Source organism: Leptonychotes weddellii, chromosome 1 (genome assembly GCF_054177405.1).
Source record: "Leptonychotes weddellii isolate Sample4059 chromosome 1, ASM5417740v2, whole genome shotgun sequence".
NCBI classification, from domain to species: domain Eukaryota; kingdom Metazoa; phylum Chordata; class Mammalia; order Carnivora; family Phocidae; genus Leptonychotes; species Leptonychotes weddellii.
In genome coordinates, this window is record NC_138369.1 from 85,957,424 (window position 1) to 85,971,266 (window position 13,843).

The 13,843-nt window shown below is 38.9% G+C and overlaps 1 long non-coding RNA gene across 4 annotated transcripts in view; it reads right to left on the reverse strand.

The window, feature by feature from the left end:
* The window catches only part of LOC145722840 (uncharacterized), a 117,547-nt gene that overhangs the window by 59,991 nt on the left and 43,713 nt on the right, over nucleotides 1-13,843 (reverse strand). Inside the window, exon 5 of one of the 4 annotated variants that reach the window (XR_014147411.1) lies at nucleotides 6,875-12,415. The exons of the other annotated variants lie outside the window; for them this stretch is intronic. This is a non-coding gene — a long non-coding RNA (uncharacterized LOC145722840). Of the gene's footprint in view, nucleotides 1-6,874; nucleotides 12,416-13,843 lie in introns of those variants that run through there. 4 annotated transcript variants of the gene reach the window in all.

Consider the following 13,843-nt stretch of genomic DNA (forward strand, 5'->3'; position numbering starts at 1 on the left):
TTAAGCAAAAGGAACCAAAACTTAAAGATTTGAAAAATTCTCACCCTATCCTTATTGCACAAAAAAAATGAGAAAGCATGTTCAGAAGAGAACACTAAGGGTACAGCCAAGAGATCATTTGATGAAAAGATTAATGTGGATATAAACCATGGACATAAACAGCCATCTCAACAAAAGCCAGGTGCTATTCTTCAAGACAAGGGAAGAATGACATCCCCTCCCCACAAGGTGCTTTAACGATCATTGGAGCTGCCATTTCTACCATGTCCCAGACTGAAAGGGCCCGGGGAACAGAATAGTTTCAAAGAGTGAAGCTGCCTCTCAGGTGCCTTAGTGGTGGGGCCCCAGCAAAAAGCTGCAGCAAGGACAGTGTTACCACAGAGAGCAAGACATGGATTGTACCCCCACTGAGTCTTGAGGGTGCTATTGTTACCCTAGTGAGTCCAGAGGGCAGAACTTTGAGCTAAATAGGATTATTCTCAAGCCTCAAGGCTTAATATTATTTGCCCTGCTAAGTTTTGGACTTACTTGAAACCCATAAGCCCTTTCTTCTTTCCTAGTTTTCCCTTTGGAATGGAAATGTCTATTCCATGCCTGCCCCACCATTGTATTTTGGAAGCATATAACCTTCTTAGCAGGAGAGGAATTTGCCTCCGGATAAATCTTGAGCCTCACCCATATCTAATTTAGATGATATTTAGATGAGACTTTAGATCTGGATTTTAGAGTTGATGCTGGAATAAATTCAGACTTTGGGGATTGTTGGGATAGAATGAATGTATTTTACATGCAAGAAGGACATGAATTTTGGGAGACCAGGGTTGGAAAGTTATAGACCAAATATTTGTGTCCCTTCAAAATTCATATGTTGAAATCCTAGCCTCCAATGTGATGGTATTTGGACCTGGAGCTTTGGGGATGTGATTAGGTCATAAGGATGGAGCCCTCATGAATGGGACTGTTGTCTTTATAAAAGACTCTCTTGCCCTTCCTCCCTATGTATGGACACAACAAGAAGACAGCTGTCTATAAACCAGGTAGTGGGCTCTCACCAGACACCAAATTTGCTGCTGCCATGATCTTGGTATTCCCATCCTCCAGAATTGTGAGAAATACATGTTTGTTGTTTAAGCTACCAAGTTTATGGTATTTTTGTTAGAGTAGCTCAAAATGACTATGATTGATTTTTAGGACACTGAATTACCCTGTAACCTCACTACTCTGGTGGATCTAAGAAGAAATGTGGATTTTCCTGTTTGTTCAGCTTTTTGTTAGGACAGATTGGTGACTTCTAGGCTCCTTACATGCTGGTCTGGATACTAGAAGTCCCTGCTGAAATTATTTTTCAGAAACATTTTTCATAAGAGCTGAGAAGCAAGATTCAAAGTTATATTACCAGGCTAGTAGCAGACTACTAGAATACTAAATATTTGTTCAACATGCATTTATTTAGTCCCCACTAAGTTGTGTATTGAGGGCTCTGCAACGGTACTACTTACAGGGCATATATAAGAGAAGTCAGTTATAATTACCAACCTCAAGGAGTTGGGGGGGAGGCAAGATAGAAAGAAACATGTAATCACATTTTTAAAAAAGAAAAAGTTATCCAAATCCTGATCTGAGAAAGAACATGTTTTGAGTGATGTAATTTATGATGTCATTTTGGGATAAAGTATTACTCCTGATTAATTTTTAAACAATTTCCCTACAAATTTTAATAGATAAAAATTTGCTCTGGGGAATCAAGTGATCAGTCACCCTGACGACTGTCAATCAAGAATCTGGTGATTTTTAACCATTCTTTTTTTGTTTTGTTTTTTTGTATCTGATTCACAATAGTTATCTAATCATTCTTCAAACTCTAAAATTTCTTATCAAGAAAAAAATCTTTAAATAGGTCAATATACTCTCTTATAGGTCTTTTCCTTGCAACAGAGTTCTAATAAACCTTTGACACATGCTCATAAATAAATTTCCTGAAAGCCTTATTTAACATTGCAATAGAAAATTACTCAGAGTTGTAATAGAAATTATCACAAGGATGTAGGGAACACTTGAATTTTGGATGTATAAGTGGGTGGGGTGGAGGAGGAAGGCATTCATTCAGAAGTGACATCTAAGTTGAATACTATGAATGAGTAGAACAAAGGGCAGTAGGGAGATGGAAGCAGCCTGAGAGAGTAGCAAAGAAAAGGACCTAGAAGAGGAAACGTATTACCTGTGTAGCACGTGGCTGCCCTGCCCATGTCCATTGGACCTAACAATATCCTTGTTCTACAGTGCACTTTCGCCTGCCTGTATCTGCATCTCCATCTGAGTTATCCCCCAGGAGGCAGAAGGGCATTCTTTCTTCTTCTAGGAAATGCTGGTAAAAAACCTGGGAGGAATGACATCCCCAAGAGTTGTCCTCAACCAATGACAGAGTGGTGCAATTGATATGTAAATTCCCCTAGTCATTCTCCCCTCACATGGAATAATTCTAAGTGTGTTTCACAATGTTTCCCAGAACTTCCCCCTGGGATTTGGCTCCAGTCCCCACTGTGGGCACTCACTTCCTTTTCCTGTGTCACTGCCCCACTCCCCACCAGTATTTTCTATGCTTCCCAAATAAACTGCTTTGCACACCAGTTCTTGTCATAGGGTCTGTTTTGGGGAATTCAAACTGAGCAGCCTGTTTGTGGTAATTGCAAGCAGCTAAGCAACAGAGTTAACCTGTGATAAGCAAAAAGGTAAAAGCAAGGTTGGGCCAGAGTATGTAGGGCCCTGATTTGCCATATTTAGCACACAGAAATACAGGATGCCCAGTTAAACTTTAATTTCAGATAAACAACAAATAACTGATTAAAATAAGTATGAATGGCACACAGTTATACTAAAAAATTTCGTTTATCTAAATTATACTTACTGGGTATCCTGTATTTTATCTGGCATTGCTATGAGATCTAACAATGATTTGGAACTTTATCAGTAGGACACTTTGGTTCCAGTGTGGAGCATGGATTTGAAAAAGGCTGGGGCGACCAGTGAGAAGACATAGCCACTGCCCAGAGATGAGGCCTGGGCCTGGGGCTGTCAGGGAGATGGGAGAAGTAGATGGAAGGCATAAGGGAAAGCTATCTGCACTTAGACTAGCTGCCAGGGCAAAAGAACTATCTTATTAAATAGAATGGGAAAAACCTACCAAAAATGAGTGCAAGATGTCCTGAAAATGTCCCCCAGAATGTTTAGAAAAAGACAAACTAGCAATGCAGGGCCTCCCTTCCTTACATCCTTGATGTACTCACGCCCATGGAGTAGAACACCCTTCCTTAGGCCCAAACACCTTGCACCCTGAATCAGGCTGCAGGAGAGGCTTTGGGTCTGAGCACTCCTCCTGAATTGCTCTGCTGACCTGAATTAGAGTGGGCTCAGTTCAGTGCTGTCGCCAGATGAGCGCTTGACCAAAGCCTCTGGAAATTACCAGCTGTGCGTGGCAAGGGGCACTAACAAAAAGCAAATTCTCTTTAGCTCACTTTCTCTTTGTTGTTGTTGTTGTTCCCTGAGATGGGCTTTCCCCTATTCGATAACCCCAGCCATGATGCACACATTCCTCAGAATGATGTCACAGAAAATCCATTCTCAACATGGTGAGGAATAGGAAGCACATTTGGAATCACACAATGTTCTGCATGTGAAGAGCTCTTCAGTTTCATTTCAACTTTCATGAAGGAAATTCTATTCCTGTGGGAATCCACTTCAAAAACAATATATTGAAAAAGAAAGAAGAAAAATGAACTCCATTATACCAATGGTACATTCTCTCTTCTGTTTTGCTCTGTTTCTTAAATTTGTAAAATACACACCCAAGATTATTAGAGAACATAATTTGAATTGCTTCACGCCAAAGTTAAAGTGTTAAAAGATTAAAAAAAAAAAAACTGCAGCAAAATGAAAACAGGCTTTCCTTCATTTTCTAACACCTGAATTTGATTGCAACTTTCATTTCTGAAATTGTGCAGGGCTATCTCCTCAAACTAAATTACAAATACTCATATCAGACACTAAAAAGACATATGCGTAAGTAGTTGCCTAGAAGTCATGTGTTTTCTACCACACTCACATATACACACAGATACTGGAGTATGAGTGATTTGTGTAAGCCAAGCTATTGATTACACATTCATCCACCCCACAGTAGTCATTAGGATGGACCCTAATTCAATATAATTGGCGTTCTTATAAGAGAGAGACATTAGGGATGTGCATCCACAGTGGAAAGACCATGTGAGGACACTGTGAGAAGGCAATCATCTACAAGCCAAGGAGAGAGGCCTCAGGAGAAACCATCTCTGCCAACTCCTCAATCTTGGACTTCTAGACTCCAGAATTGCAAGAAAATTAATTTCTGTTGTTTAAGCCACCCAATTTGTGTTACCTTATTATGATAGTCCTAGCAAACTAATTATAGTAACCAACCCAGAATTTTCATCTGGTCTCCAACTATCCTGAAATCATCATTTTTCATCAGAAAATCAAGTCTGGTAGGAAATGGGGTTAAGTGAGAATTAATTTTACTTAATATTCCATATGCTAAGGCAAACTAGGATTTAGCTCAGGCTGACCAAGTTATCCAAGACAGCCCAATGTGGGGGTCATGGTGGTGATGTAGTGATGCTGGGAGTTCTAGGGAGGAAGGGAATAGCAGCAGAAGGTTCTAGGCAGTAACAACTCAAACCCAGAAGAGCTGACAATAGCATTGTTTTTTTAGGTAATCAGTTTCTTGAATCAGACCCCAGGCCATGACCAGAGTCTCAGATGCAGGATCCAGTCCCCCTCATGTAACCGAGCACAGGGAATTAGAAAAAGTGTAGTGAGGGGCCCCAAGGTACTCCCTCTCCCACCAATTTCCCATATATTGCCCTGGAGCCTTGATGACTAAGAGATTAGGCCCCTCTTCTGGTACAGCACAGATCTGTTGGAGTACGGCAGGGCAGAGCAGAAACTGGGCCCATGCATGGTGACCCACACAAGCTTTCCAGAATGCTGAAGGGACCAGTTCTCCTCCCCACAATGAATTTTTCCTTCTCAGAATTTGTAGTGCCTCCCAGAGGAAAAAAAAAAAGGGAACATAATTATCTATGGAATCCAGTTTGTTAGATGCCACTTTAAATGAATAGGGGCCAGCTTCAGATAAAAACGACTCTCTCTCCTTCTCTTTGGTTTCCTAGGGCAGAGTCTGTGATTTTTGTCTACTCACTCTTCCCCACCCTCCCACCACTATCACAGGTGAGGGTTCTCAGCCTGCATCCTCTGGCTTTGATGGATGTCCAGTTCAGCTCATAAATCCCTCTCTTATAATTTCCATTTTTTTCTATCAGTTATCAAACTTTCAAAGAAAACATTCTCATAGTCTTCACAATTTGATATTTGTGATATGCAAGCTGCCCAAAACTCAGGGCTTGCGCCAAGAGCCCTTTCTACCCAGGCTTAAAGGCTATACAAGGCTATATAGTTCCCTAGAGAACTGGAGTGCTGAACAGAAAACTGACATAGAAACAGAACTGACTTTCACTAGTCCCTTAATGCAGGGACTTACCAGCAGGGACCTGAGCTTTTAATACACAGAGCCCCGAGGCTTGCTAAATATTGAGCCTAAAACTACATCCCACTCTACCTCCCACTGTCCCCCCACTGGCAAGATGAAATCTCCTAATGCCCCTCTTTGGTCCTGCTATGGTCAGAGTCAACCAGAATAGAACTCTGCAGATCTATCAGTAATGGCCTCATTGTCTCAGCAGAGTGGGTCTGGGGGTGAGTAACACTTGCCTTGGTTAATAAAATCACTGGGGATCCTCTGATTGCCAGAAGAGTCCAACCCTGGAGTGGGGGACTCTCTGGAAATGACTCCAAAGTACTGAGATATTGAAACTAATTTCTCAAAGCTTCTGGTGGGTCTGAGATGGACAGTGAATACTGTAATATCCATGACCTTGATGTAATAAGTGGAAATCAACCAGAGTAGCCTTCTCTTATAGTTATTATAGAATTATATTATAAATGTAGACCATTTTTATTAATGGTACACTTTTTTTTTTAAGATTTATTTATTCATGAGAGACAGAGAGAGAGAGAGAGAGAAGCAGAGGGAGAAGCAGGCTCCCAAGGAGCAGGGAGCCCGATGCGGGACTCGATCCCAGGACCCTGGGATCATGACCTGAGCCGAAGGCAGATGCTTAACCGTCTGAGCCACCCAGGCGCCCAGTGGTACACTTTTATTAACGTACTTCCCTCCCCCCATAATACATTCCTTAGGGGTAGGGTCTCCAGGTGGGTAGCTGCATTGGTCCACTGGTCATCTTCTAAGTATGGATGTTTTCTCTTTCCCAGGAAACTCCCTGGGTTGTCTTCGTGGATCAAACAGTATTGTTGGAATCAAGTAGGATCCAGATTCTCCAGCCCCAGAGTCTCAACCTTCAAGTGTGGGGAGAACGGAGCAATGCCATCCAACCATAGAAGCCTGGGTTCTGCTCTCTGTAGAGAGGTGCTCCTTTCTATGGTTGTTTCATCTAGGACTATTGCACTTTACACTCTTGCTATTATTAGACATATGCAAATTAGGATGACCTAATATGTAGATGCTGGGAAGTTTAGGTAGCCCTCAGCAACAGCAGACAGCCTTTGTGGGTTGATATTGATAAATTTCTGTGGCTAGAACTGGTACCCACAGTTACAATTCATAGAATCATATATTCTATATACTCAATATTATTTTACTAAACTACTTCTCTATATTTCAGTTGCCTGTGGTCTCTGTCCCCTGCTAAGATGTTCTACAGAATAAGGAAATCCATGAATATTAGAGTTATAATAAACAGATGTCATCTGAGCTAAAGTCCCACCTGAAAGAAGTGGGATCCACCTTTGGAGGCTAGCTGAGGTACCTGGGGATCAGGTCCTGGTTCACCAAACTCTACCGCCATGTGGCAACCATCCCTTCAATACTTACAGTGTTGGGAAGTTCACTGCTTAATGGAAAACCTATTCCATTTTTACATAGGCTATAAACAAAGATGTTTGTTTCTTTTCTTTTCTCTTTCTTTTTCTTTCTTTCTTTTTTCTTTCTTTCCCTTTTTCTTTCTTTCTTTTCTTTCTCCTTTCCTTTCCTTCCTCATTCATTCATTAATTTATTCAAACTGAGCTAAATTCTGTCTTATAACATCCAGGCTCTCCTCTTAGCTCCATCATCCTAGATAGAATCCATTAAGTGAGTCTGCTGGTGAGCCCTTGCCCAAAGCCAGTGGTTCTCAAAGTGGGCCTCTCACTGAACTCACCCCACTCCTGCCCCCAACCCCAGCAAAGCTGTCCCACTTCCACCTGCTCTTCACATTGGGATACTGTGTGAGATTTCATTTTCAGAATGGGCTCTTGTGTTCCACCCAAATGGTCCAGTCCTCTGCCTAATCCCGTAAAGCACACAGAGAGAGCATCCATCCTCATGTAGTCTGTGAACACATACAATGGGTACTTGCTCTCCAGGAAAGCCTCACATGGCAGGCTTAACCTGGTCCATTCCCATGAAGTAATTTACATAAGTGAAAGCAAGGGGAAAAGAACAAAAGCATAATATTCTTTATAGCTTGCTCTTTGTCCTTAATTTTACATGCTTGTGAACCTTATAAATCTGTCAGAGAGTAAAGGGAATAAAGGAAGCTGACCTCTTGTCACACCAAACAAGAACAGGAAAGTTGTAGATGATGTCTTCACTGTTAATTATCCATTTGGGGTATAAAGAAGAGAAATATCTCAAGGGGGAGGAAGAGTAACTAGGTTGTGCCACTAATCTTGGATTTGGGTCTCTCCCAAGATATGTTTTTGTTCAGATCTTTGAAATAATTGAAGAAGCAAAGACTCATCTATCAGGGATGAAAAACTAGTGCAGGTAACATCTGACAATTATTACTTCACCCTTTCTTGAGCAGACAATGAAGCAACTTTATTAAAAAACTTGACTAATGTCTATCTCTTAGCATTTTGAAACTTTTATTCACTGGTGTATAAAAGAGTTTATTAATTTTTTTGAGGCCTAACAGAGAGAAGGGAGTCTTCCCTACCTTGAGCCAAATACCCCTAAAATATTCTGGAAGAAAGATGTGAAGGAGGCGGAGATGAGGAAGAAGGAGACAGGGAAGAACATGGATGGGGGAAGAGAAAGGAAGGGAAAATTTCTTTGGTTCTAATGGATTAATCTGCTTCTATTGCCTATTAGGGGATGCTCTGTTTGACTTCAGCTCTGTCTAGATAATGAGCAGATAACAGCATATCTACCCCTTGTATAGGATCTCATGATGACTGCTATGGCCTGGGGCTTCATTATCCTTGGCATGGGTCTCTCTAGGCCTGTAGCCTTCCACTATATGATTCCTGAAAAGGACCTTGTGAAAAGGTGAACCAGGACCTGATCCCCAGGTACCTCAGCTAGCCTCCAAAGGTGGATCCCACTTCTTTCTTTTGAACCTTAACAGAACTCCCAATTTCTCTGGCTCCTCCTAGTATTATAAGAACTACACTTATCAAGCTGACCCTCCTGGGTTTCTCCGGCATAGTAAAAATAGATATGGCTTCCCTGTGCCCAGGTTCAGACTTGTTGATGTGACTGTCAGTCCTTCCTGGGTCAAGGTTTCAAGATATACAGATATTATCAACTGAATGTTCGTGTCTCCACAAAATTCATATGTTGAAGCCCAATTCCCTAATGTAACTGTATTTGGGGATAGGGCCTTAATAGAAATAATTAAGGTTAAATGAGGTCGTTAGGGTAGGGCCCTAATCCAATAGGATTGGTGTCCTTGTAAGAAAGACATCAGAGCTTTCACTCTGTCCCTTGTGAAGGCACAGTAAAAAGATGGCTGTCTATAAGCCAGGAAGAAAGCCATTACTAGAAACCAAACCTTACCAGACACTAATGTTGGGACTTTCCAGCTTCCAGAAATGTGAGAAAATAATTTTCTGTTGTTTAAGCCATGTAGTTTGTTGTATTTTATTACAGCAGCCTGAGCAGACTAAGACAAAAGAATAAAACACATGCCTGTCTCAGTTTTCCAAGGAAAACATAAAAATAACACTGGTTTCCATGTGTATATTAGACAATCTACAAAGGTTGTCACATCCATTATTTAGAAAGTTTCTAACTGCAGACCTAAGTGGTACATCACAATACTCATTTTACAGAAGGGGAAATGGGACAGAAGAAGGAAGGTGATTTGTGCAGTGTCACATCGGGGGAAGGGGGTCAAAATCAAAACTTGAACCCAGGCCACTGTTCTCTGCACAACACTAAGTTGCTCTCATAACAATCAATTTTCACACCATGATGTCATCTGCAAATCTGATAAGAAGGTTGCAATGTCTTTACACAAACATCAATAAAAGTGTTTAAGGGGAGTTGTTACTCATACTTTCTAACCTGAAGATGACAGATGGGTTTCATCTTGTAAGCCAATTGATTTCTTGGCAGTGGCTGCCAATCCTGTGTATTGACAAGGATTGTGAGGTCATGTTAGGAAAGAAAACCTAGATTAACTAGCAATGTTGGTCACAGGCACAGAAAGTGGAGTGTGCAGCATGTGAACTTGGGATTACAGATGCTACTCCAACCCCTAGGACAAAATGGAGTCCTCATGGATGAACAAAAAAGCTTTTCAGTGTAAAGAACAAAAATATTATAAACAAGGTTGACCAAGGATAATTTTTTTTTCTTAGAATTATTCTTTTGAGTTGCTTCTCCCTGGTTGCTTCTCTCTGAATTCTCATTCTTCTCTGTCAGTATAGAAAGTTGGGGGTCTCAGAACTAAATTCTAAAAGAAATTCCTTACATGAAACTTTATATAGAAGATAATGAGTGTCTAAGAGACAAGTTCTTCCACATTTTACAGTAAATGCAGAAGCAGATTTCATGAAGGACTGAGAAGGAGGAAAAAAATGGTTCTCAAGAACATTCCTAGCAACTGTTTCATGGTTGGTAGAACAATTGGATATATAATCAGGGAGTAAACAACTTTGATTATAGTGGATTATACCAAGAGACATAACAATACAGCTATAATTATATATCAGCAGTTGTGCCTCAAATTCTTCTTTTAGAAAATAGCTACTACAAGTTCTACAGAAATAGATTCAAGATAACAAGAAACATAAGGATCACAATAAAAGCCCTTTGAGACTAAAAAAGTGGCATCTTGCCCCTCCCCACTCCTCCAATCTTAAACATGCTCAAAAATAAATCCTTACTGTACAGGACAGTAAAGTGCAAAGCATTTCCAGCTTTTAACTTGATTTTTTTCCCTTAATTATTTAGTCCTGCATAAGCTAGATGCACGCTTTCAAAACAGATACATGCTCAAAATTATTTAAGAAAATGCCTCAAATAAGACTAAATTAGTAATGCTTAATAACAGAAGCAACATCTAACTGCTTTTCTTACCAAAGCTTATAAAATGCTACTTTCATTTACCAAAATTGATAAAAGCTCTTTTTATTGTTATGGAAACTAGAGATATATAAAGAAGATCAATTTAGAAAAAAAATTAGAATATGTTTTAATTCCATCTTGTTGATTTTTAAGAATAAGTTATGATTCTTGAAGCTAATGCTTTTACCATTAATTTTGAAAAGTAGCATTCCTAAATGTTCTATCTGAGCCTTCTTCCACTTGGGTTCTATGAGCTAGACGTTCTCTACTCCTAATATTTATGTTCCTGAGAAAAATTCTGATAACATAAATAACAAAGTTGAACTTTGGATATGACCCTTTGTAAAATAAAAGTAAATTGTAAAATTGGTACACAGAAAAATTGAGAATGTGTGCAGCACTAGCAAAAGCACTTAAATTTCATGTAAAAACTAAGTGAGGAAAATCTAAACCCACTTAGTGACAGGTTTGATTTCAATAAAAATGTGATGCTCTTATTTCATAAAGTACTTATTTTCAAATTAATAATCAACTATTCAAATATTCTTTCTTTGAAAATAGGTCTCAAATGAGATAAGAGAAAATTAACTTGAGTTCTAAAAATACACAAAGGTCTTGAACATAATACATTTTCTTAAAGTCAGAATTAGACACTTAAAATACTCCACTGCATTTGTATCAGAAGTAGTTGACTTTTTGATACAAGTTATTGGACAGAAAGTAATAACTTTATTAAATGCTTTAGAACTCCCAACTCACACATGCTTCTGTCCCACTTGTCACTGGTGCCCCCTTCCTGTGGGGTCTGGGAGAGACTGACCTGACTCCTGCTTGGTGAAAGCTCTGATCTTTCCTCAAATTTTCCACAAGTACAAGGTGAGAAAACAGGGAATATTCTATATTCTTAAGGTCATTTTGGCCTCCAGGGTCCTTGTGCCCCAGTTCCACTGTTAACTCAGATGCAAGACATCCCCCTTCTTGAGTTCCACAAAAATATTCTCACAAAGCATGTGAAGGTATATAGATTTCTGAAGATTTGGGGGATGATGGGAGACTTGGGAGGGGTTTATATTGCAGTACACAGGTAATATTAGATGAACATATTCATCTCTATTCTTTTCCTGTGGTTCAGTCTCTCCATCACTGGGAATGTGCGCTGGTCCATCTTCACATACTTTTGGGTAATTATAGCCTCCCTCCCTTCTTGCTCCCTACTCTCAGGGGCAAACAAACTCCTCTCTTCTTCTAGTCACAAATTCTCCAAGAAGATGCTCATCAAGATACCATCTGTGCCTGAATGTAAGAGATCCAAGAAAATGCATTTTCCAGAAGAGAAGATGCCCTTTAAAAAGTTTCTGACCAACTTAAATATGATTGTAAATGATTGATATAGGAGATACAGTCAAATGTCTTCTTACAGTATTGAGTTTATCAACTGAACCACACAATCATACTTAAAAACATACATGATATAGGACCTATATTGCTTTTTATAATACAAGGGTTTTATCCTCATTCTCACAGTTCATGAAAATTCTTCACACTTGACATGGATGTCTTTGCCATCAACAGAGCCATTGTTAAGTCATTTAACACAGTTCTTCAAAACACATCATTTATTTCTAACTAGTTGGAAGTACAGCATGTTTAATCCTGCCAGACTGCTTATACTGAATTTTATCCCAAGTCATAAGAATGAACATGTTATTTATGTTCTCCATAATGTAACCATTTAATTTATTGCTTTTTAAATTGACCTTTAAGCCTTATTTACAATGACATTCAACACTTACAATTCAGAGGTCACTCTGGGAAATAATGATTATAGCTGGGTTAAATTTCTTTGCCTTTTTTTTTTTTTAATAACCAAGTCTCTCAGGTGACCTTTATCAACAACTGAAATTAACATTGATTAAAGCTGCTTCAGACAGATCTTCCCCAAATAGTTCTTTGTTGTCCAACATGAAACTATTGAAAGAATGATATACAATATGAGACTCGAATTTAAGGTTGCTATCTTTTATGAAGGGATAAATGATTTTGAGGGGAAAAACCTCAAACTCTCACCTTAAAATCTAACATATAGGCAATTGTCCCTTAAGTTCCTCCTTGGAAAGGATTGTGGGGCCAGTTGTTAAAATTTTCCGTATTATACATATACTAATTATATCATTTAATCTTTGTAACAGTACAAATATTAGTCCTATGTTACATATGAAGAAACTGAAGTTCAAAGAAATGTACTGATTTGCCTAGTATAAGTTCACTTGACATTGGGTGAAGATTAGCCAAGTGGTTTTCCTTAGAATAAAATAAAAACAAAATATAGTAACCTTTCAAAGCTGCTAAGAGAGTAAATCTTAAATGTTATCACCACAAAAAAGAAACTAATTATGTGATGTGATGGCAGTGTTAGCTAATGCTCTGGGGTGATCATTTTTCAATATATAAGTGTATAAAATCAAAACATGCTGTACACCTTAATTTACACAATGTTGTATGTCAATTACATCTCAATAAAGCTGGGGGAGAAAATATGAATAATGACCTCACAGTATTTTGTAATAATAGAAAAACAAAAGACCACCAAAATAATAATTAAAAAAATAATAATGCAATAACCTCAATAATGGCTTGAGATTAAGAGGAATGTCTAGAAATTGGCTTTGTAATATAAAAAATAAATATAATTCTTTATGTATTCTTTCATTGCCCAACATTTTCAAATTTGCCCTTGGAATTCTTTTCAAAGCCCTTCCTGTTTTACCTGTGATAGGGTCATTTGTTACCAAACTCAAAGGTTTAAATAATTATTTGTCTTGCTTTAATTTTCACATTTTAAAGAATTTGTGCCTATGCTAAGGTAAGAAATCACCCATTTAATACTTGCTTATTTTTAAAACAAAAATGTTACATCATTTCAAACTGTCTTTCCAAGGAAGTTTTTGTTCTCACTGCTGTACTTAGGTAATGGATTTTTTTCTCTGGAATCTTAAGGGGGCTGTTCAGTAGAAGGAGAGCACTCAGAGACAAGATGGTTCTCAGGGGAGAACAGGCCTGATGTTAGGTGGGACTCTGAAAGAGGTAGGGTCCACCCAGACTGAGGACTGTGAAATATAGGGTGTGTGTGTGCAAGAAAGAAGACCGCCTGCAAAGAAAAGGGGGTAGGGAGAGAAACTGATTTTTATTTTTTATTTTTTTTTAAATTTTTTATTGTTATGTTAATCACCATACATTACATCATTAGTTTTAGATGAAGTGTTCCATGATTCATTGTTTGTGCATAACACCCAGTGCTCCATGCAGAACGTGCCCTCTTTAATACCCATCACCAGGCTAACCCATCCTTCCACCCCCCTCCCCTCTAGAACTCTCAGTTTGTTTTTCAGAGTCCAT